Genomic DNA, 25,728 nt, shown 5'->3' on the forward strand with positions numbered 1-25,728 from the left:
ATTGTAATTTTTCTCAGTTCACCTTCTCTTTGTTGCAACACGATCACATGGGAATGCGTATCAATAGTAAGAGTGTGCAATGTCGTATGTGTACACCAAAATGAGTTTTGCTATAAAGTTTTTCGCGTGCATATACGCTCTTTATGGCATGTATATAACATGCTTTTGGGTAGGTTGGGGGTTGTGGGGTGGGTAGTTCATGCGTATAATACGCCATAAAGTGAATATCATATGCACTGAAAAACTGTGTACCATATGCATATGCACACCAAAACTCATTTTGGCATATTTCTACGAGATTGCACACTATATACAATACTATTTATACGCATTTTCGTGAGATCAGGCTTGTTATAACAATGCTCCTCTGCCCTTATGATTGGTTCTTACCAATGATGAGAATAAAGAGCTGCACAGATTCGATGCTTATAAGCATTTTATGGGTTCTTTCTTTTTTCTGGTGACTCTGCGACTTACAAAAAACATACTTTTACTAATTAGTGCTTGCGTTCTTTTTACAAAAGGGTATACAAGACTTTCAGAAATATGGTCAAGTGTCTGGTCAAGATCATATGCTTAAAATGTATTAATAATTATATCTTAAGTATTTACACAGGCAAAAAAAATAAAAAAAAAAAAATAAATTAAAAATAAAAAAATACTTGCCTAGGAGAATATACATTTTAGCTTCAGTGAGGGTTTGAGAGTTTTATTTTTTTAAAGGTTTCAAAATTATTTTTTAAAAAACTTTCTGATGTTCATGCTGTTGTTTTCCCATAATAAATTATTTAATATTTTAATTAATATACATAGTTGTATAAAAGTCTGTGACTATGTATATATTTAATATATTATATTAAATATATACATAAAGTCACAGACTTTTATACAAATTTACCAGAAAAAAAGAAATGACCCATAAAATGCACATAAGCATTAAATATATATATATAACATTTTAGGTTAGATTAGTATCTATTCTGAGTTGTTCTGCTTGAGGGCAAAGCTTGGTACACACAGACACACACACACAATTTCATCTCTGTCATAATCGCTCTGATTTAATGTCACAATGCTGAATGCCATCTCTGTCATAATCACTTTCGTTTGGTCAGATACACACACATATGGTTGTCACCAGCGCTCCTTGACATGTTTTGCCCATGTTACAGATAAGGACGTCTCCTCAGCGCTGTCTATCTTCATCTCTGTATCTAGGTCTGTCTCTATCTGCCCTATCATGTACGCTGATCTGATGTCCACAGGACAGGCTGTACATGCTGCCCACATTTCGCTAGAACTGCGCAGCCTCAGCAGCCTTGAGACATCTCTATTGCCAGCGTATCTGCAATGTTGCATAACTTCACACACATCTCCAGGGCAATTAAGGTTGCTTCCACACATGGGCCTATTTAGGATATTCCTTAAATGTCTCTTTGGGAGTATAGGAGTGTAAAAAAAATTAAGTTAGATTTAAGGTTAAGGTATGGAAATGAAATGTTTGCCTTTTTTTTTCCTTCTCGTGGGGAATGTCTGGCATATTTTTTAGTTGTGAGGCAGTGTGTAGGAGGAAGAGACACTGAAAGTTAGGGAGGGAGAGATGACGAAAGTAACCGAAGTTAAAAATCTCGCCTGCACAGTAATTACTACTCCGATTGTTTTACGTTATGCACATTTTGGTGCTATGTTTTGGCGACTTGTTTAATTATCGCTGACAGTTAGCTGGCTGACTCATCTCTCACTCTATCTGTCTTTCCCTGCACTCACTCTTCGTCTCTCAATCTCACTATTTGTCCTCCCTTTAGCAAGAAAGACAGAGCGAGTATATTCTTCCTCTCTGTGCATCTGTCTGTTTCACTTGCTAACACAATTGCGTAATTACCACTTTCACAGGCAGCTCATTTGGCTCTGTGATGAGTCACGGCAACTACTCACAATTTATACCATTTAGTTCATACTGCATCTTTTAACTCTGTATTTCTGTGAGAAAAAAATACTCAACACTTTTGAGCACTGCTATATTATGAACTGTTCAAGACAACAACACAAAAGGAAGATAATCTTGAAATATAAGATTAAAACCTGGCTGTCAATTAACCATGTTCATTTAGTCCGATTAATTATAACATAAACACTTAAAAATTAAATTAAAATGTCACTAAACTATATTTACAGAGAACAAGCAGCAGCGCAGAACGAGTAAGGGGCCATTTATTACCTGAACTAGCCTAGAAACACTCGTTTTTAGTGTGGTTTGAACAATGCCACCATTTTTGTCATATTGTATTGTTCAAATGAAATATTGAAACATGATTTTGACAAACCAAAATATATAAACATCATTTTGGCAAACAGTTTTGGAGATTACTGCTGTTACCCATTCAAGAGATGCTCTTGTGTGAAACAGGCTATTATATTATGAAATGACAGTGGGGAAAAATGGAAAAGTTGTTGCATTGACACATTTGTTTTGCAGCTCCCATTGAAAAAAAACTTTTGCTTTATTATACGAGAGACATGAAATGGGTTTGAACTTAAGTTGACTGAACATGTGCGGCAATGTTTACATAAGTTTAAACACAAGCAACTTCCAATGTTGGGGGAAGTTTTAAAGTAAACCATTACAATATTGCTTTACTCTCAAAAAAAAATAACTAATTATGTTAATTAGTTACATTGATGGAAAGTAATGGTAACACTTTAGTATAGGGAACACATATTCACTGTTAACTACTAGTTAGTAAAATAGTTTTTGTGCCAGTAATATCCTATTAATATGCATGCTAGTAAGCAACTAGTTAATAGTTAATAACTGAACCTTAAAATAAAGTGTTATCAAAGTAATGTGTTACATTACTTAGTGTTACTTTCTCACATGCTTCGTTTTAAAACAGGACACGGTTCACATGAAAATTTGAACTGCGGTGCCAAACCTGAGTCTGTGTTAGTGTTGATTAAAATATTGATGTTTCGATACGTGTCGATAATGAAATATTGTAATTTCTAGTGTGTTGGTTCTGTTTCATGTTCATTTGTCATTGGTGCATTTTTTCTTGTTATGTTCATTGTCATGTTTCTTGTTGTCATGTGATTCCATTGTGCCCTCATGTGATCATGTCCAGGGTCGGCGCTCCGCACGCACATCACGCACTGCGCGTAGGGAACAAGGTGCTTGGGGGGGGGGGGGGGGGGGGCACCAAAAAATCTGGGTCGTGAAAAAATCATCACAATAGGCTACTAGTATAAATAACAAATAATATATTTCTAAAAGCATGTTAATATACAAAAGCAATACAAAAGTAATATAGGCCTAGACCAAATTAGTCGAGAAAAAGGTGAATCTCTGTGCCAGCCTCCCTCTGGTGCCCAGCCTCCCTTCGAATGGAAATAAATAACAAAAACATTTGGTGTCTTGTTCCTAATATTTATTTTCATATAAAAGCAACTGAACTTAAATTACATCCAGTTTATCAACAACAGCGCACGAGTGTGAATCCAGCGATATCCGCAACTGATCTCGCAGGTGTCTGATCCACTACGAGAAGAGAGAACAGTCCGGCTTGCCTGCACTTTTTTCACTCCTCCCTTCACTGCAGCCGCCTAGTCGCCAAGGCGCATCTCAAACAAGCCTATTGGTTCCTTGTCTTGATTGTACGGAGGTGTGTCTTGTTAGTCATTAGTCTCTGTGTTTTTAAGCCCTCATGTTTGCCATGTGTCTTTGTCTAGTATTGTGATTGTTTCCTGTAACCGCTGTTTGTCAAGTCATGGTCAGTTCTGTTTGCTCCCTTTGGATGTAAATAAAGCTGCACTTGGGTGATGGCGACATGCAACCGCCTACTCTTACTCTGGGTACACACTTGTTCAGGAATTAAAGAAACATGTGCATGCAGTTTAGCCAGTCACAATGTCATTATTTCAACAAAACACATGTAGGGGATGACAGTTTGAGTAGGGTGAGCGTGCAGTGTAATCGTGCAGAGTGAATGCATCAATGCAGCAATGTTCGATTTGAATCAAGAGTAAAACCAGACTAATGCTGTGGGTGGAACAGTGAACAATCACACTCGGACTGCAGCAAACGTGCCGAGTGTGAAAGCCCCCTAAGCCATTTTTGCTTATTAGTATATGCTTTTATTAGTATGGTTGAATTGGATGTTGGTTAATAAAGTTAGATTAAATGCATAAAGTCTCTGTAACATCATTTAAAATTCAATTATAGTGAGTTTGCATTGCACTCTTTTCTATTAATTTTGAGGAATGCTGAATCAGGAGTTACTTTACTCATTACTTGAAAAAAGTAATCGGATTATGTAGCTTGCATTACTTGTAATGCTAGTACAAAGGAGGCCAGCTAGTAGATGCTAACCTCACTCCTCTGTCCCCAAGAGACACTCCTGAGGTTGCAGCCTTTAGCCTCCTTGTTAGAGCATCAGACTCTCATGTCAGCGGACCCGGGTTCGAGTCCCGCTTGGAGCTGGCAGTACAAACAGGAAGGGTTACACTTGTTCTGTGACCTGGATGGGAGTGAGGCTTAGGGGGTTAATGTATAACGGAGGCCAGCTAGTATTCGCTGTGCTAGTAAACCTCTGCTCTAGCGACTGACGCCAGAGGTTGCAGCCCTTAGCCTCCTTGTTAGAATGTCTGACTCTCATGCCGACAGACCTGGGTTTGAGTCCCGCTTGGAGTGGGTGGTTTGAACAGGAGGGTGACACTAGGTTAGAATAAAATGTGTTTTAGGATTAATATTTCTATTCAAAATTCTTGGCAGCATCCCAATTTACCTGTTTATACAAAGCATAAACTTTTACTGGTGGTGCACTTTTGAGTGTGTAGTTAGGCAGTGTCACATAATTGCATAAATTAACACCAGAAACGTCCTTGACACATAGGCTGTTTGTGTTTGCATATAAGCGTTAACATTTAACAATTCATTACCATAAATAATTCATCACTACATATCTTGGTATATTTAAAAAATGCTGTGGGAGCTGCGGCTTTGCATTCTTCTGCACTTTACAACTAAAAAAGTTGAGCTGTCACAAACTGCTTTTTTTGTATTTTTTTTCATTTGTGCAAAACATTACCTCAATCCGATGAAGACTTTATAAATCAACCAAATTTATATGATCTACACCAGCCTTTCTCAAACTTTTTTCAGTCAGGGCACCTTTCAAAAGTGCATACAATTTCAAGGCACCCAAGTTTAAAATATAATTTATAAACACTGCATAACCCAAATATAAATGCAAATGTCCTGTTTATTTAGACAGGACAGTAATGAACAGAGTATAATCCGCTAATATGTTTAACCCTTCACACGTAAATTTAAAACATTCTGGCTGACCCCCCAGCGTGAGTTTTTCAAAGCGACCGTTATTAATGTGTCACTTTATGGTTTCCATGGTGACGCGTCATTGCTTGTCACGTGACACACCGCAGCAACAACAGAGAATGAATGATGATCTGCTTTTATGTCATTTTTTCCTTTTTTATTCAAAATATTCACATTTTTTTTTAGATATGGCCAGAAATATTTGATATTCCGATTGTCAAATATATCCAAGTGACAGTTTTGTTGTTTAAACACCTTTATAATGATCACGTTAGTTGAGCTGTATGCACGATGGGCGCCGCCATCGCCGCCGCAGGCGCAGTTCAGAAAATCGGATCTGTTAGATTTACAAGACGTGAATTCATCCACTTCTCCCAAAATACATAAAAGTAAGTGGCAGGTGAACTGGCAGAAGAATAGAGTAAACTTTAAAGTTACCCTTACGAAAGGAAAATATATTTACCAATATATTATTTTGAAATATATTATAATATATTGTAAATACATGGAATAATATATTGATGGTATTATACAATATATTATATATTCCTGTAATATATTGCAAAATATAGAAATGATTGCCGCTTTCATATATTGTAATATATTGGGGAATATTAATATGAAATCCCATATATGTGAATATATTGCCTAATGTATTACATGATATTTTCCAATATACTGCAGTATATTTTTGTTTCGTTAAGGTACTTACACAATGTGTATCTGATATGAATAAAACTAATTATAATGGAAATGATTATTATTGCCTCTTCATTTTTCATCACTGTGTATTTTACACACTCTAAATGTATTGTTTTTTTAGTACGTATACGTTTGAAACCTAAAATAAACATTATGTGGCTAAAAACACTGAAAAGTTGTGATATATGACAGCTCTGAGCGCACCTGTCTCTGGCTCAGTGCAAGCCAACGCGAAAGCACATTTGAATGAACGTGATGCACTGACCGTTCTAATCACATGCGTAAATGTGTGATCATACGTGCGAAAGGGTTAAAAAGAAGAAGAATGTATTTATGTAAATTCAAATATATTCTATATATGAAATTTCAGATTATTATTATTATTTACTTTTAGCCAACTTAATTTTTTGGCGGCACCCCTGACACAGTCACGGGGCACCCCAGTGTGCCGCGGCACCCACTTTGAGAAAGGCTGATCTACACTCTAAAAAATGCTGGGTTGTTTTAACCCAATGTTGGGTCAAATATGGACTAACCCAGCAATTGGGTTGTTTTAACCCAGCGATTGGGTTGTTTTAATCCTGTGGTTGGGTTAAATATTTGCTTAAGATAACCCAATCACTGTGTAACAACAACGACTAATGAGTTTAATGTCTCGGGGAATAATTAACTCAAAAGGGATTTAATATTCAATATTCATGAATTTATGAATATGATTTGCCAGTTGTTCATTACGTATTAAAATTTTCCGATAGGGAAAATTGTTTAATTAAATACAAGTAACCCTTTACGGAATTGCTTGAAATTATCCTACTAAGTTTGTCCTGCAAATTAGTTATAGACTTTTCAAATCAATTCTCAATAAAGGGATTACTGCTTTACGAGCGCATAAGAAACATTAACTTTACTGATCAGGATAAGTTCAATATTTCAAATGGTCATACAGTTTACTTTACTAACATAGTAGCATAAGCAGTTAGGTAACGTTTAGATCGCAAGTTTCATTGACTTTGTGTATGTGGCAGAATAACAGACTCAACTCATTAAATGTCTTTTGAAGGTTTAATAAACACAGACTAAAAATAACACTACAATTCACACAGAAAGTACATACTAAATATGCATCAAGAGAGTAGAAGTATAGATATTAACGAAAGAATACATAAAAGAGAATAATGAATAGACTGAAGTTAGAGAGAGATAAAAGAGAGAGAGAGAGACAAAGAGAGAGGGAGAGAGAGAGACAAAGAGAGTGGGGGAGGGTAAGAAACAGCTTTCCTTCAGTTCAACCAAATACGACCTTCACGGAGTTAATTTATCCCAACGGGAAAATAACACACCCTCTTTACAGCAGTAAGAATTAGAATACTTGCATTCTTTTTTGGTTTCGTTTTGGCTTCTCGCTTGTGTGCGTATGTGTCTCTGCGTGTCTCTGCGTGTCCGGCGGTCCTTTCCGAGGTTGGGAGGGAAGCGGCTGTTTGCTTTAGCGATGCTTCGTGTTCTTGAAGATCGGATTGTAGAAGAGAAGATTTTTGGAAGAGATGAGGCCTGCTTGGAGGGCCTGCATTGGTGGCATGGCTTAAGTGCCAGCCCCCCCCCCGTGGGTGTTGGCTCCCACAGGGAGAGAGAGGAGAAGTGAACAGAGCGGAGTAAGAGAACAAGAAGAAGGAAGAGCCTGTCTTCACTGGTCTTTTTAAGGTCTGGAAATAGTCCCACCCTCCAGGGTTAGACTTAACCAATGAGAGTGTTGGGATTTCCCGGCGGGAAATTCCTCAGCAGAATTTATAGCTCTTTGTTTAAAAGTTGGACTCAGTGGGTCTCTGAGTTCTTCATACTATAATTAATGCAACAAACACACACTGCATTTTCTGAATAAGTGATATACATGGAAGTGTAAGTCGTGAAGTGAGCATTAATTTGATAGGAGACATGACATATATGAGGTTATCTGAACTAGTACTTTGTTAAGACAAAGACAAAAAGATGCAAAATACCATACAGAATAAACATTTTACAAGACAGTTATGTGTTTACATATAATGTCCTGGGGTGCATGTTCATTTATAGATGGTTTGTCTATAATTTGAGGCAAAAGCTCTGTGTCTTAAACTCTTTGTGTATAAGACTTCATGTGGCCACATTCTTTCCGGCCATAAAAAGATCTTATCAGATGGTTTCCAGGGTGACTGAAGAATCTCCCTCTGTTGTGTTGGGGGAAGGTATGCTAGTGAGCACAACTTTCAAAACATATTTGTTAAATGTAACTGGCGATTGTGTGTTTGATTCGCCTGAGTCGCTACATAATCCCCCCTTTCGCTAGTTGTTGTCCCTCCTATGGACAACAACGAGCGATATCAAAGGTTCAGGAAGATCAGACACACCATAGCCATGTTAGGCTCCAGTTGTTTGTGTCTCCTGAAGTGATGGTCGTTCCACGGCAGATAAGGCAGACAGTAGCCCAGTTCAGGTCTCTGTGCTTGTGCAGCAGGTGTCGAGGCAGCAGGTGCCCTGACGGTGCGTCACCTGTCATCCAGAAGTCCGTTTGTGTGGTGCAGGTGTGCTGTGGGCTTTCTGCAGCCCTGGGTGGAACCATGTTCCTCGCAATGGCCAGTCAGTCCTTTAGGTCTCCTGCCTAGGAAGATGGACTGTGCATCTTGACACTTTTATGTCCTATGCTGACTAGGAACTTTTCCAGAGGGTGCCTCGCATTGTGGCCAGGCTGGGTGCCTTCTGGTGATCCACTTTGGTTTCTCTGTTTCAAAGTTCAAAGTCATTGGGGTTTTGAGAATCCCTTCAGAGGCGGCCTTGTGTTCGTTAAAGGCCTTCTTTCTCAAATCACATGCATGACATAGTGTGGGGCTTGGCAGTATTGCCTACAAGGTGACTACCTGGTGTTGGAGGAGAAGGTTCTTGAAGCTGGTATAAGGTTAGGCAGAGGGCTTGGGCTCCTCCCCCCTTTTGCGTTTGTGTGCAGGGCTGGAGGAGCTTGCGCTGCTGATGTGAAGTTCCGGAGAGTACGTCTTTCTTTTGAGGATTCATTTGCAGTTGGTGATCAGCAGTCCAGGTTGCTCTCTCAGTACGATGCCCGAGGCTGGACCCGGTGTGATGATGTCTGGTGATGGCTGGCCTCTGATTGTCTGGAGGCACAGGAGCATGATCACGGCCGCGTTTCTTAGGCATTTCCAGATCTGTTGCATGGCCTCAGTAGTGAAGTGGATGCCTCTGTCTGAGTTGATTCTCAGTGGCAATCTTGACAGGAAAAAGATGTGATTCATCAGGTGGTATGCCGTGGTCTGGGCGGTGTCGTTGGGTGCTGGTTGACACTCCACCCACTTGGTAAACTGGCACACCACTGTGAGAAAGTACTTTTTGCCTTTTGTGGACCTGGGCAGGGGTTCTACCCGGTCGATTTGTAGGTTTGACCATGGGAACGTGGTCCCTCTGTGTTGCAGTGGGGCTCTGTGGCTCGGGTTTGCTGGTTGGAACTGGCAGCGAACTAGCCATTCTCTAACATACTCTGCCGTCTCTTGATGCATCCCAGGCCAATATGCCACCTGTTTCAGTGTGTCATACGTGGCTCTGGTGCCGTGGTGTCCAGCACATGGTGTGTTGTGGGCGTACATTAGCATCACCCCCCTTTGCGACCGTGGCACTACAAGCTGTGGCGCTGTGTTGCCATCGGGTGCACACCAGAGAATGTTGTCCATAATACGCATCATGTGTCTGGAGTTATGTAGATGCTTGTGGCTAGAGTCATCAATGAGCTCAGAGTCAGTGATAGGGTGGTTGGAGGGGTCTGAGAGGTGGTCAAGAATTGTCTTTATTGCAGTGTCAGAGGTTTGCATATCCGCAATATCGTTGTTGGAAATTTGCGGAGTTAGCGATAGCAGCTGCAAGGCCGGCATTGTAGCCGGTGTCGATCGCTTGCTGTAGGTTAGCACTGCAACAATGGGGCTGGATGTGGGGTGCGGGGGTGCCCACATGTCGCCGTGTGGTGTGTTTTTACTGATTGTATTGCACAGTGGTAGACTTTTTGTTGAGTTGTCTGCCCACAGTGCAGGGATACTGTTCGTTGTGACAATGTCATTCAGCTGTAGGTCATTCATGACCTGGGGGCAGAAGGCATCAGAGTCTTTGGATAGCTGAAATGTGCAAATTAGCGAATTTGAACTTGCCTTTGGGGCTGAAGCTGTGTTGTCACAGTGTGCTGCAGGGGGTCCCGTGGCCTTTGTGACCTGGCAGTCTGGCTCTGTGGGAGTTCCCGTGACCTCTGTGACTTGACAGTCTTGCTCAGACGATGTGTGTGTCTGAAGGGGCAGAGGGTCACGCACTTGAGCCCAGACTTTCAGCTGTTTGAAGTCCAGTACGGGTTCGAAGCGGTCCAGCAGGTCTTTTCCGATGAGAAACGGATAAGTCTTCATAGGGGAGATATAGACTGGGTGTATCAGCCTCATAGGTCCAATTGTCAGGTGGATGGAAGCTACGTGCTTGAGCTGGATGTCGTTTTGGCTATACGACTGCACATTTAGCTTACAAGTGTGAAGGTTAAGGGTGCGATTTTTCCTCTGTGCTTCAAATCTGAGTCTTTCAAACAGTTGGGCGGATATAAGCGTGAGGTCGGAGCCAGTGTCAACTAGGGCTTCGAGCTTAAATTCCCTTTCCATAGTGATAGTCAGATAGAGTTTTCGAGCCATCCCCTTCTCGATTAGGTTTCCCAGGAGTCTTGGTGTGGGGACCTGTATGTTGCTTGATAAGCCGTCTGGATATGTGTCAAGTGTCTCATTATGCGTGCAAACAATCAAAGCAGCGCTTTCTGGTACGCTGGGCTGTCCCATGATGCTGTCTTGATTAGAGGCTGTTGCTGTCAGCTGTAGTGAGTGTGTGCTGCTGACGTGTGGGGGTGCAACAGTTAGTACACTAGTCCGTGGTTGGGGAACAGTGTTCAGGGTGGATGATTCAGTTGCAGGAAGGGCGGGAAGGTTGATTTCAGGTATCATGTCTAGTCGTGCTGTACCTGGTCCGTCCTTCTTGTCTTCCTTGTGAGGTTTCTGTCGGAGGAGCTCTTTTAGGATCTTTATGAGCTCTGTAACTTCAGAAGCAGCTACACTTTCTTTGCCAGACGTGGGTTCAGGTCTGGGCCTACCATTGTCCCGTCGAGAGTGGCCTCTTCGCTGGCTTTTTGGGCGAGGCGGGTCCCAGGATCCTTCAGAGCGATCGCTCTGGTACCGTGGATGGTCGCCATTATGACCACGCTGCCCTCTGCTGGCTTGGAGTGGTTTGGACTCTCTGTTGACGGGTCGGTAACTGTGGTTCTGTTTGGCGCCCTCTAGGGTTAGCTCTGGGTGGTGCTCAGAGACAGGGCAGATGGTGGGCTGTTTTACAGTCTTTTCAGAAATGGTTTTCTGTTTGACGTAAGCTTTGTGAGCCAAGTCTCTTAACTGTTGCGTGCCCATGCTGCGCGGGCACGCCAGCACCCCCAGGTGGTAACTGATGGTAGGGTGCAGGTTTCGGAGGAAAAGAGTTTTGAAGTTGATGTCCTCCTCCATGCCTGGGTCGTTACGTGCCCCGAAGTAGGCACGTCGCAGTCTGTTATAAAAGTTCTGTGAGGTCTCACGTCGAGCTTGCTTGAGGTCCATGGCAGTGATGAACCCCTGGTCTGACTCGGGATCGGAGTACTCACGAATTAGAGCTTGTCGTAGATGCCAGTAGTCCGCTTTGATGGCCTCTGGTTGTCGATCCAGAAAGCTGCGTACGTCACGATTAGACGTGGCCCTGAGCAGGTACAGTCTGTCCCAGTTGTTCGCGTGAGCGACAGTTTGCAAGTAAAAGTCTATGTCTTTTAAGTATGCGTGGACGTCGTGTCCTCCTGCCGGGTCTGGGCTGAAGGTAGGAATATTTCTGGCCAGCTTGTCGAGGTTCTTTGAAGCTTCGTGGCTGTTGACCTTGACTTCCTGGAAGGGCGTCCTTTCCTTTGCTGCTGACGGGGATTCGTGGAGACTGGCGGGTGATCTTTTAAACAGGGGGCTGTCGTCCCCCCTCGTAGCTCTTGCTTCGTGGCTAAAATGTGCGGAGTAACTGGTCAGGGGAAACTGTGTGTTGTGTGTTTCCCCCTTCCGGTAACGTTGCACTATATATGATTGTCTCAGTTCTCTTTGCACCATGTCAAGTTCATTTTTGAGCTCGTGTCTTTGCTGGACGAGCTCGTCGATCTCGGCTTGTGCCGACTGCAAATGTTTTGCATAGACTTTAGCTTTAATGTCTCTGTCTTTAAGTTCATCAGTGGCTCTCTCCAGGAGGGATTCGCCACGCCGAAGCTTTTCGTCGAGGTGTTTCCTGGCGTCTTTCTCTGACTGTACTCGTCGGTCGGTGTCACGACGGAGCTCCTCCAGGGTCTCTTGAAGTCTTTCTATTTCTTTTCTTTGTTCTTTGTCTGTTTCGTCGTCTTTCTCTGTGTCTAGAAGCTGATCTAGACGAAGCTGGGTGAGGGCTTGGTCTCTCCGGGCCTCCTTGGCTTGAAGCTTTAGCGTTGCTGCCTCCTGTTCCAGGTTGTCGTAGCTCCCTTCGCTTAGACGTGCCTGTGCGATGAGGACGTGGGCGAGGCTTCCGAGGATCTTGGCCACTTCCTTGTTGGAGTAGCTGTGCGTGGGGTCGTGTGTCATCAGCTGGTCTAGCTCGGTGTCCAGTTGCTTCTGGCTCGGCTGCCCCAGACTTCCTTGACTGGTGGCCGTTAGCGCTTCCAGCCATGTCGTTAGGCGATCCCACGGGACGGCGGAACTGGATGCACGGGACATGCCGGCTTACTGTGGACGAGAGAAACACAGCACACACACACACACAGAGAGAGAGCCAATGCAAGCTTGTTCTAAGCTATCGAGCTATCGTACGGATAGCTGGGAATTTTGGCTAACTGATGTCGACAGTTAGATAATAAGACAATTTAGACAATTAGGTGGGCGGTAGCCCTGGGGGGTCACTTGGTGAACTGCTGCTCGGTTGTCCCGGGACTATCTAATTCTCCTTGGGGTCTCTTGGTGAACTGAAAGAAACACAATCGTGATAGTCCAACAGTGAAGATAGGAAAGAGCACAGTGGAAACAAACACAAGATGAATTGGTCTGTAATGAAAGGAATGTCAGCGTGCGCGCCGGGAGTGTTAGGGAAAATTAATAGGCTTAATGCTCAAGATATACTAAAATTCGGCTTGTACTATGGGTTATCCCATTTAGCTCATCCGGGGTGGATTGAGGTCGCTTAAGTGGAAGATTAAATATCAAGAGCAATTTAGAAAAAGGCAAAAGTTTCTGTCAAGTAATGATAAACAAAAGCACTTTTGATACTGTTTGTAATTACCAGACTGAGCTTTATTCCCAATGGTAGGGGAAAAGAAAAACTTTTGCAGAGAGGAAAAAAAATAAAAAAAATAATAATAATTAAAAAAAATAAAATAAATAATAATAATAATTTTTAATTAAAAAATTAATTAAAATTAAAAATTAAAATTGAAAATTGAAAATTAAAAATAAAGATAAAATTATAAATAAAAATAAAATAAAATAAAAAAATTAGAAGCTTAACTTAATTCAAATTAAATTCAAAGCAAGTTTAAATGAAATTTAAATAAGCCTGTAAGGAAAAATCGAATAAAAGAAAGCCAATCAAAAATCTTATCCTATAACGATTAATCTCTAAGTGGGAGTTATCCAAATAAAAGAATTAATCAGAAAGGGAGTAGGGATTTAGTGGTGCGCTGACTTAGCAGGTATAGCCACACGGTGGCGTCCTTCCTTCCAATTGGACTGTCTGTGACTTAAACCTAATTTCACTTTGGGTTAGAGGAAGTTATGTTTCTTTTTTAAACTTCAAATTCGAATAAGGGTGTTTAATCAGCGAGAAAGGAGATTTGGTTGTTGCTAGAAAAATTGTATAAATGAAACTGTGTACAACAGTAAGCAATAAACAATTTATAGGCTCAAACTTATTTTGTTAAGGCAGAATCAAATAACGGAGAGTGAAACTATCCGAATTTATCCACACGATGGCGCTATTGCGCCCGCCCTAGACTACAGTTAGTTAGGCGGAAATGCTCACCAGATGGCTTTGTCTGGTTCTAGAGTCGCCCTCCGGCGTGCTGCAAGCGGCGTTGCAATTCTTGAGTCGCCCTCTGGCGGTTTGCAAGCGGCGTTGCAATTTCTGAGTCGCCTTCGCGTTTTGCAAGCGGCGTTGCAATTCTTGAGTCGCCCTCTGGCGGTTTGCAAGCGGCGTTGCAATTTCTGGGTCGCCCTGGCGTTCTGCGCTTTACTGGCTCTTGCAAATCATTTACAAATGACTGCACGCGTAACAAGACGGGTGAATGCAGGAATTTTCCGTCTGCCTATTCACGCATTTTACATGGACTCCAATAGACATTTATCAATATGGCTGACGGTTTTCAGCATCTCTGATTCAAATGTTTTAGGTCTCAAGTCTTTGGTTAGCTAAGCCAGACTTAAACCAGGAGTTATCGTTTATCTTAACGATATAATAATTATTCTGAGGCCCCTTATATTGTACAGGAGAGTCTCGTCCTGTCCCAATCTTCCGCACAGATAGAAACTTTTTGTAGTTCAGATCAAGCGGGATAACGCAACGTACGTGTCTACAGACTTCATCAAAATCTCATTATTTTGATGGAACACATAATATATTGCTCGAGTCAAATGTATGGGTTTCCTACAATACATTTGTTTGGAAATCACGCGGATAAAACCTATTGCGCCTACGGCTGCAGGGGGTTTCGGAGATCACGCGGATTTTCGTACCGTTCATATTTTTATTAATATAATCCGGCTACTTCAACATTTCTCAGCATCTGTTTATGCTTGGGTTCGCTTTGCGCGTACCGTTCATAATTCACCAAACAACAACAAAACAAAAACGAAACAAAACGCGCGTGCAGGTTATTAATACCTCAAAAATACACAATGAATAGAATATGAATATCATTCACACATACACAAACGTTTGAAACTTGCCCGATATTTCTCCACCATAAAATACATGTAACAACAACGACTAATGAGTTTAATGTCTCGGGGAATAATTAACTCAAAAGGGATTTAATATTCAATATTCATGAATTTATGAATATGATTTGCCAGTTGTTCATTACGTATTAAAATTTTCCGATAGGGAAAATTGTTTAATTAAATACAAGTAACCCTTTACGGAATTGCTTGAAATTATCCTACTAAGTTTGTCCTGCAAATTAGTTATAGACTTTTCAAATCAATTCTCAATAAAGGGATTACTCCTTTACGAGCGCATAAGAAACATTAACTTTACTGATCAGGATAAGTTCAATATTTCAAATGGTCATACAGTTTACTTTACTAACATAGTAGCATAAGCAGTTAGGTAACGTTTAGATCGCAAGTTTCATTGACTTTGTGTATGTGGCAGAATAACAGACTCAACTCATTAAATGTCTTTTGAAGGTTTAATAAACACAGACTAAAAATAACACTACAATTCACACAGAAAGTACATACTAAATATGCATCAAGAGAGTAGAAGTATAGATATTAACGAAAGAATACATAAAAGAGAATAATGAATAGACTGAAGTTAGAGAGAGATAAAAGAGAGAGAGAGAGACAAAGAGAGAGGGAGAGAGAGAGACAAAGAGAGTGGGGGAGGGTAAGAAACAGCTTTCCTTCAGTTCAACCAAATACGACCTTCACGGAGTTAATTTATCCCAACGGGAAAATAACACACCCTCTTTACAGCAGTAAGAATTAGAATACTTGCATTCTTTTTTGGTTTCGTTTTGGCTTCTCGCTTGTGTGCGTATGTGTCTCTGCGTGTCTCTGCGTGTCCGGCGGTCCTTTCCGAGGTTGGGAGGGAAGCGGCTGTTTGCTTTAGCGATGCTTCGTGTTCTTGAAGATCGGATTGTAGAAGAGAAGATTTTTGGAAGAGATGAGGCCTGCTTGGAGGGCCTGCATTGGTGGCATGGCTTAAGTGCCAGCCCCCCCCCGTGGGTGTTGGCTCCCACAGGGAGAGAGAGGAGAAGTGAACAGAGCGGAGTAAGAGAACAAGAAGAAGGAAGAGCCTGTCTTCACTGGTCTTTTTAAGGTCTGGAAATAGTCCCACCCTCCAGGGTTAGACTTAACCAATGAGAGTGTTGGGATTTCCCGGCGGGAAATTCCTCAGCAGAATTTATAGCTCTTTGTTTAAAAGTTGGACTCAGTGGGTCTCTGAGTTCTTCATACTATAATTAATGCAACAAACACACACTGCATTTTCTGAATAAGTGATATACATGGAAGTGTAAGTCGTGAAGTGAGCATTAATTTGATAGGAGACATGACATATATGAGGTTATCTGAACTAGTACTTTGTTAAGACAAAGACAAAAAGATGCAAAATACCATACAGAATAAACATTTTACAAGACAGTTATGTGTTTACATATAATGTCCTGGGGTGCATGTTCATTTATAGATGGTTTGTCTATAATTTGAGGCAAAAGCTCTGTGTCTTAAACTCTTTGTGTATAAGACTTCATGTGGCCACATTCTTTCCGGCCATAAAAAGATCTTATCAGATGGTTTCCAGGGTGACTGAAGAATCTCCCTCTGTTGTGTTGGGGGAAGGTATGCTAGTGAGCACAACTTTCAAAACATATTTGTTAAATGTAACTGGCGATTGTGTGTTTGATTCGCCTGAGTCGCTACAACTGTGTTAAAACAACCCAACTGTTGGGTTAGTCCATATTTGACCAAACATTGGGTTGTTTTTTACTCAGAATTCAGAGTGTATACATGTGTGGAATTCTGTTTTATAGTAATGAGACTTAAAATGTGCAAAGTCACATGTATTCTAATTATAAGTAGTAGGCCTATGTATAATGGGAAGCATAGCACAGCTTGATTTTTCTTTTCTTATCCCATTTTCAAATTAGACTTCAGTGAGGTTGAGAAAAAGATCCTCTGCTTTGTGCCTTTTTGTCTGTCCAATATGGAGGTGAGTGCCAAGATTGTATGTGTGAATCTGTCACTACACCAAATCCCTGACAGCAAGAAGATATTGTTCCAGATAGCATGCTCTAAGCTTTCAGATACTATACCAGAAGCAACTATAGAAAACTAATTTAGTCTGACTTAAAGATAAGTTAGCCTGATGTCCCATATGCTCTTATCTACATTGTTAGTATGCATGATTTATGTTCGGCTGAAGATCAGTGTTCCGTGCGTTTCTGATAATGGCAGCTGTCACATGATTTTTCAGCATCTTAACCTGAAGAGTTTCCAACTGAAAACAAATATAGCACAGATGAAAGAATTCTCTTATGCTCACCAAAGGATGCATTTATTGGGGCAAAAATATGGTAAAACAATAAAACGTGACATACACTGTAAAAAATTATTTAGAAAAAAAGTTACCTGGTTGCCTTAAAATTTTGAGTTCATTGAAATAAAAATTTTGAGTTATTACAATGAAATTTTTTTGAGATTCGACAACCTTTATTAAAATGTTATTAAACGATTTTGAAGGCATATTTGATAATTGTGTGTGTTATTTCTGATGACGCAGTGAAACATGCCAAATAGTGCTATTTTCATGATTTATCAAATTTTGTATGTGGTTCAGATACAATAATGTTTTGAGTTTCTATTTATTTAACACATTTCCTTCATTGTATAAACTCAAATTTTAAATTTTCAGCATTATTACTCTATCCTTCAGTTCCTCATGAGTCTTCATAACATACATAACATTATGACCACCTTTATTGTGTTGGTCTCCGTTTTGCTGCCAAAACATCCTTGACCTGTCGAGGCATGGTCTCCACAAGAGCCCTAAAGATGCGCTGTGGTGTTTGGCACCAATATTTTAGCAGCAGATCCTTTAAGTCCTATAAGTTGTGAGGTAGGGCCTTCATGGATCAGAGTTTTTTGTTCAGCACATCCCACAGATGCTCGATTAGATTGAGATCTGGGGAATTTGGTGGCCAAGTCAACACCTCAAACCTGTTGTTGTACTTCTCAAACCATTTCTGAACCATTTTTGCTTTGTGGCGGGGCGCATTATTCTGCTGAAAGAGGCCACAGCCTCCAGGGAGTACCGTTTCTTGAAAGGGTTTACATGGTCTGCAGCAATGCATAGGTAGCTGGTACGGGTTAAAATAACAAACATACAAATTAATGGCAGGACCCAAGGTTTCTTAGCAGAACATTGTCTATAGCAACACACTGCCTCTGACGGCTGCCTGCCTTCTCCCCATAGTGAATTCTGGTGCCATGTGTTCCCCAGGTGAGTGAGGTCAGGCTATTCTAACGAAAATGCGTATAAATAGTACGAGTGTGCAATGTCGTGGAATATATACGCCAAAACTCATTTTGGCGTGTGTCTATGCCACGCTGTTTTTCGCGTGCATATGATACGCAGTTTATGGCGTATTATACATACGAACCCCCCACCCCACCACCCTAAACCTACCCAAGAGCGTGTCATATATACGCCCCACCACCCTAAACCTACCCAAGAGCGTGTCATATATACACCATAAAGTGCGTATCATATGCACGCGAAAAACAGCATTTCATATGCACTACATTCCACGACATTGCACACTCGTACTATTTATACGCATTTATGTGTGATCGGGTTGGTGAGGTATATGCACCTCTTTTGATGCATTTAATGCATCCTTGCTAAATTACATATTAATTACTTAACCCAAACTTTTGAACGGTAATGTATGTATAAATATTATTAATTAAAAATTACTATGTCATTTATTTTACACCATAGTTTTAATTTGTTTGAAAGTATAAAAAATACCACAACTTCTAAGTTATTTCCAATCTCAGATTTGGACCACTGTATAAGTTGGTGTCTTCATTGTAAATGCTGCCATGCATTTATGGGCCTTCTGTGGAAAAGGAGATTGGGTTGTTTGTTCTATGTGCTCTCTTGGCCTATGAATTTTCAGGAATCATTCCTCAGACATATTTGTGGTGGATTTTTATCACTTATGCTTTCTTCTATAGTAAAAAACAAAACAAAACAAAACAAAACAAACAAAAACAAAAACAAAAACAAAAAAAACAGACAAATTTCCCCTGAAGATAGTACCTTTCAGTTCCTTAGCCTGTCTGGTGAAATGTATGTGAGCACTGGATATGACTGACAGGCTTACTCGCCCTTACCTGACGTGGTCATACTCAATTCTAGTCAGAATATGAGTCTGATATTGCTCCACTGGGCTGTAATTATGGGGCGTGTTTCAACCGAACCAGGAAAGACATAAATTGGATAGACCAACAACCAATCAGAGCAACAGAGCGACGCATAACGTTAGTTGTCAAACGTCAACAGAACTCAACTGCGCTGCATTGCCAAGTCTGCGGTTTTGCCCGTGGGTTGTTTTCCATGTCCGTGGGTTGAAGCTACCTCAATTATGTGATATATAGACCCAGGAATCCGAATTTTAGCAGGAAACCATGCCAAAATAACACACATTTTACCCCCCAAACGCCATTTTTTCACGCCGGAAGTATCTTTAGTTCCTTCAGGAAATGACATTGTGGCCATTGGAGGCCTTTCTGAGCCATTGGATTTCAACAAACATATCTGAATATGTGTTCCGAAGATGAATGGAGCTCTTATGGGTGTCAAACGGCATGAGGGTGAGTAATTATTGACAGAATTTTCATTTTTTTGGGTGAATTAACCCTTTAAGATGAATACGGAAAGCAGCAGACACTAGATATTTTACTTCATAAAGTCTTAAATATGGATATTTTTCTTACACAAACCCATCAATTCACACCAGAAGGCCTCCGGAGCCATGTGGATTACTTTTAGAATAGATTGATGCACTTTTTTTAGAGAGCCATTCACTGCCATTATAATGCTTGGATTAGCCAGGACATTTTTTAATATAACTTGTTTGTATTCGTCTGAAAGAAGAATATCATATACACCTGGGATGACTTGAGCATGAGTAAACTATTGGATGATTTTCATTTTTGGGTGAACTACCCCTCTAATACTTACCATAACTAGATCTCTGTAAAAGTCTTCACAATAAACACAGTATTTTCTCATCATTTGTCTTTTTCTGATACCTTCTATATTTGAATGATAGAAAACACACTGTGCACAGTGCCAATGAACCAGAGCATGTGCTAATTAAAGGATTAGCATACCAGCTGTGAATATCTCACACAGTTACATACTAGCGGATGCAGGAATTAGCTTCAAATGTGTGTGTACATTTCTCGAATGCCATAGTGGGTAAATATTCATAATGGAATAGATAAGAATCTTCATTGTGGTGCGAGAAGATCTTTATCATTTTAAATAGATCTGAATCTATTGCTTTGATTTGATTCTGACAAGTGGATACTTCAGCAGATGTTTTGAGGAGCCAACTCGCCTTGTAAGGAGGAAGTGACATCTATGTAAACTGGGTGAGAGGCATGAAAAGGTAAAGCCAAGTTGGTCTATAGTACACCGCTACTTCCCATTTATCATAGTAGCTGTTGCTTGACTGGTGCATTAGTAAATGAGGCCCAGTGTTCATATTCCCCTTCACATATCATGTGAATACTGCCTTTATATAACACTAACCGAAAACGTACTTCAGTCGATACACCTTTACTCACTGTAATATTCCAGAATTGCCCTATAAATTAAAAAGACAAAGAGTATTTATGCATTAATATTTCATATACATATTTGTATTGATTGCTGTGTCCAAATTCGCCAACGCAATTACATGGATTGCAGTTTCCCCCTTTCAAACCGAGGTCAAATCACAACATTACATTTTTTTAAACGCTAGAAAGCATGTCAATATACAGCATTCAAGCATGGATTTTACCAGGTTTCTCATTTATATATGCCTCTGGATTATTGTTAAGAGATGAAAAAACCCATGTTCTTTAGAATGGTTTTGAACCAATATTCCTTTCAAGGATTCAAGTCCTTACATATGTGTTGCAGAGCTTTTCAAACACAGCTTTTTTTATTATTTTGTACAGGGATAATTTGTTTGCTTCGTGATTTTTGAATAGTCGCAATTGAATCTTCAGTTCTCCTCACTGTAGCCAGCAAAGGAAAGAACAGTTGCTTCAAACATGGCTTTGGCACTTGGAACAAGCAGATGCCAAAATACATTCATGCCAGCAGAGACAAACACTCTTATGTATAATTCCAGTTTTACTGGTTTTGAGGAGCAATTACATGTTCTTGGCTGAACAAGTGCTATTTCTTGACTCTGGTGGCTTATGCTAATGCAGCAGCTTTCTGTGGTTAAACCAAGCATTGGTTTCTATATGCCTAATGTTTACAGAATTGATGGATTGAAAACTCTTGACACCATTTGGTTTAACAGAATATGTGCTTATGATTTTTTTGTTTTCTGTACTAAGTATCAATAATAATAATAATATGTTGCTGTTGTTTTTATTACATGCTAGTAATGCACACTGTAAAAAAAAATCTCCAATTAAAATAAAATTTTAAGTGACTGATCACATCTAAATTTTTCAGTTAGCCAAACTGAATTTCTGTGAATTAAATTGAATCAATTCACATAATTTCATTTCAATCAACTGAAAAATTTAGATGTGATCAGTCACTTAAAATTTTATTTTAATTGGAGATTTTTTTTTTTTTTTTTTACAGTGTAGCATGTAAAAAAGATCTAATTGTTGAATCTACTCTTTATATTTTGATTTTATGCAGTAGTATCAGTTTTAATCATTTAAACACAATAAGCCCTAAGAATCTGTGGTTTACAGTGAATTTATAACAGATAGAGGAGTGGAGCAGAGCTCTAAATTCACTGTAAACCACGGCTTCATAGGGCTTATTGCTTTTATAAAACGGTTACCACCCAATACAAATATTAAAGCCAAAATATATGTATCAATGCATCTTTCATGAAGTAAAATTGCAAAAAAGCCTTCCTTCTGCTGGAAAAAATAGTGCCTGACCGTGAACAGCAACAGAAGTTACATTATTATGGCAAAGACTATTTATGAGTAAAGAGTCTGAAATTCCCATCTGAAATTTTCGCATTTTAAAAAATAAATACGAACTAGGTTGTGTCAATCATGTTTACCACTGCCTCCGAAACTTGTGTCCTTCATAATCGGATCGGGTTCAATTTTCTGCCTTTTTCAGATGTGTAGGAAACTTTTTGAGAGCTGTCTTGACAATTCAATTTTTAGGATGACAAATACAGAAAAAAAAGAAGAAGAAAAAAAAAAAGGTTACAAACATTTCAAAACCATTGTGCAAGGACCTTAAATCAGTCAAGTAAAGATTTTTATATTGGACTGACACTTCTTGTGTGAACATGGAACAAGACGCAACTAACAAATGCTTTGACTAGCATTTTCACTGTCGGCACGAGCAAACCCCTTAACTCTTAAAAGGACAAGATAATGCAGCAGACATTCAAACTGATTTTTTTGGTAACACTTTAGTATGGGGCAAACATATTCACTCTTAACTATGACTTTTGCCTCAATAAACTCCTAATTTACTGCTTATTAATAGTTAGTAATGTAGTTTTTGTAGCATTTAATTTAGGTATTGGGTAAGATTAAGGGATGTAGAATAAAGTCATGCAGAATAAGGCATTAATATGTGATTTATAAGTACTAATAAACAGCCAACATTCTAGTAATATGCATGCTAATAAGCAACTAGTTAATAGTTAATAACGGAACCTGAAAATAAAGTGTTACCGATTTTTATTACGGACATAGAACTGACCTGAATGAAAATACTGTATCTAAATCCAAGTAATACACTCACTCACTCGAGCTCTCTCTCACAATACTCTTCTAATAATGCAAGCTTTAACTAAAACTATCAATGAGAGCAAACTTATGTTTATGTTGCTAAGAGTTATTGCTAAGGGGGTTGATAGGGTGCAGTGATACACTACAGATTTGTTGGGTGAAGCGGTCATAGCCATGTTTTATTGCAAAATAAAACACAGCTATAGACAAGTCAGAATCAACTAATTTAAAGAGTTACTGTCAGCCCGGATTCTAGTCCCCACTTTACCCAAACATGCATTTTAAAGTGCTTAAGTGCGATTAGTAATGATTCTAAGAGGCAGGTCTCCATCCCTAGAGACTCACTTTATTCTATCAGCCTCTGTTCTATATACGGGAGACACTCTATTTGCCAAGTCCTGAGGGGAACTTAAGTGTCAACATATTTTAGAACACAAACACGCTTCAATGGAAAAACCACTGTAGGTACATGCTGTTTTTTTGTTTAGTTTTATAATTTTTTTGGCAGCATAATCAGCTGAGCACTTTATTTGTCTTGTTAGGTAGCTATTTAACAAGATATATCAAGCGATGCATAACATTATACCCTTAACATCCCAGTGATCTCAACACTCACTGTCGGTTGTGTGTAGGGCTGAGTCACCGTGAGCTTAGTTATCCGTTTGTGAAAATGTCAAGTAAGAACACGGTTTCCAATTTCATATTTACATGTGTAGATGTACTCTTCAGATTTCCTAAATAAAATCTGTCTTCTATCCCATAAAACACATTATCTAGGCAACATGTCTTAGTCTATAAAGATTACTTTAGATAGGTATTCTTTTGTATGTCATTGCACATAATATGATTATATTACGTGTCATTTTCTCCATTACAATAGAAAAGTAAGTTGAAAAAGAATTGGCTTAGCTGCTTTTGTGCCTGTGAGGGTGACGGGACATTAACCTAATCTTGATTGCTCCGAACAAGCCATGCTTAGTGAAGTCAAATAATTGAATCGTCTGCTTAGAGATTTGTGAAATAATCACACTTTTTCCTTCGCTGTTCCTTCTGGAGCAGAATGAGGGGAAAAGACAGATGTGTCATGGCTAGATTGTTGATTAAACATATCATGTGTGTTGAAGGATGGATATATATATGTATAGGGTTGACAAATCCATGTTTACTCAGGTTGTCAATCAAAGCTAAAAATCTCACACTTTAGCTTCATTTATCATTAATCATTCACCACCTGCCATCATTTTGCACCATATATGCCATAATTAAACCAGGTTCCTAACCATACATAGAAAACAATCTATGTAGAACGATGACATCAGTAGCATTTTTATTACTGGAGTTTGAGAAGTTTCTGGACTGTTCAACCCAGTCTCATTGCAAACACTTTGGTGACATTTCTGCAAAACAAGTTTTACTGCACTTCCAAAGTTTTATCTGAAACAGATCTTCAGTTTATTATGCTGGTTGTACATTGTAGTGCGGGGAGAAAAAAAAATGTCTAGTGAGTGGCGAAAAAAGGTTACTTCTCTCGTTTGAAAATAACATACACCCTTAAAAATAAAGGTGCCAGGAAGAACCAAAAATGGGTTTTCAAAGTGATACCATATAATATTTTTGGTTCCCCAAAGAACCGTTTTGTGAAAGGTTCTTCAAAGAACCATTTTTTTTCTAACCATTTTATAGTCTAAAGAACCATGTTGCACAATAAAGAACATTTTGTGCAATGGAAAGGTTCTTTGGATATTAAAGGTTCTTCATGGAACCATACACCCTGCCAAAAAAAACGTTATTTTTAAGAGTGTCCCACTAACACTAAACCGGACCCAAACCTAATTGATAGAAAAGCCATCGCTGAGCCATGGCGTCTACAAGACCCTTGAAAGTGTACTGTGGTATCTGGCACCAAGACATTAGTATCAGATCCTTAAAGTCCTGTAGGTTGCGAGGTGGAGCTGCCGTGAAGCAAACTTGTTAGTTCAGCATGTCCCACAACTGCTTAATTGCATTGAGATTCTGGGAATTTGGAAACCAGGGCAACACCTTGAACACTTAATTGTGTTCCTCACACCATTCCTGAACTTTGATGTTCAATATTTCAGGGTGCATTATCCTGCAGAAAGAGGCCAGTTCCACCAGAGCATAACATTGTCATGAAGGGGTTCGTCTCAAGTAGCCAGACCTTCAGACCGATAGCTTTCAGTGGTCAAGGACCGCACAAGAGGATGTTTGACTGACATGCAACCAATCACAGTTTGTTTTGTTCCGCCTCATGTTTAGGGGTGTGAAAATGTAAAGCCGGTGACCTTACAGACCGGTGTGCATCTAATAAAGGATTCATTCAAGAATGTTGTGGAAGTTTACTGCAACAAAGGAGCCGTGAACGTCACATACTTTTGAGAATCCAGCATTTAGTTGACCCTGGCAAGCGTTCATTGTCTCAGTTGTAAACACGACGGCTTTCTTGTTCCATGAGGGTGTTTGTCATCAATGCATCATGGCATTTGATTCCAGGCGGACCATTAAAGAATGCGACACACGTTTCCCGGACAGCCAGAAGAATTCAACCAACCAGATGATGACTTTGCAAATCCTAAAGTGTTTCCACTAAAATGTGCCATATCCATCAGATGTTCAGCCTAAAGTCGTGAAACCTGAGGCTGAGAATATGAAGGGGTGTACCTGGTCTGCCATAATTTTAGGTTGGTGGCACGAGTCAAATTTACATCTACATAAATGACTAGACCCAGGGTTTCCCAGCAAAACATCCCTCAGAGCATCTCACTCCCTTGTCGTCATCCACAGGGCATCTTGGTGCCATCATTTTCCCCAGGTAAATGGCACAAACATTCACGGCCGTCCACATGACGTAAAATGGAAAAAGCAACCTTATTC

The 25,728-nt window shown here is 39.9% G+C and overlaps 1 protein-coding gene across 4 annotated transcripts in view; it reads left to right on the forward strand.

The window, feature by feature from the left end:
* The window catches only part of LOC137073435 (zeta-sarcoglycan), a 438,962-nt gene that overhangs the window by 143,235 nt on the left and 269,999 nt on the right, over positions 1-25,728 (forward strand). The gene's annotated exons all lie outside the window — the stretch shown is intronic.

Source organism: Pseudorasbora parva, chromosome 4, assembly GCF_024679245.1.
Source record: "Pseudorasbora parva isolate DD20220531a chromosome 4, ASM2467924v1, whole genome shotgun sequence".
Classification (NCBI taxonomy): domain Eukaryota; kingdom Metazoa; phylum Chordata; class Actinopteri; order Cypriniformes; family Gobionidae; genus Pseudorasbora; species Pseudorasbora parva.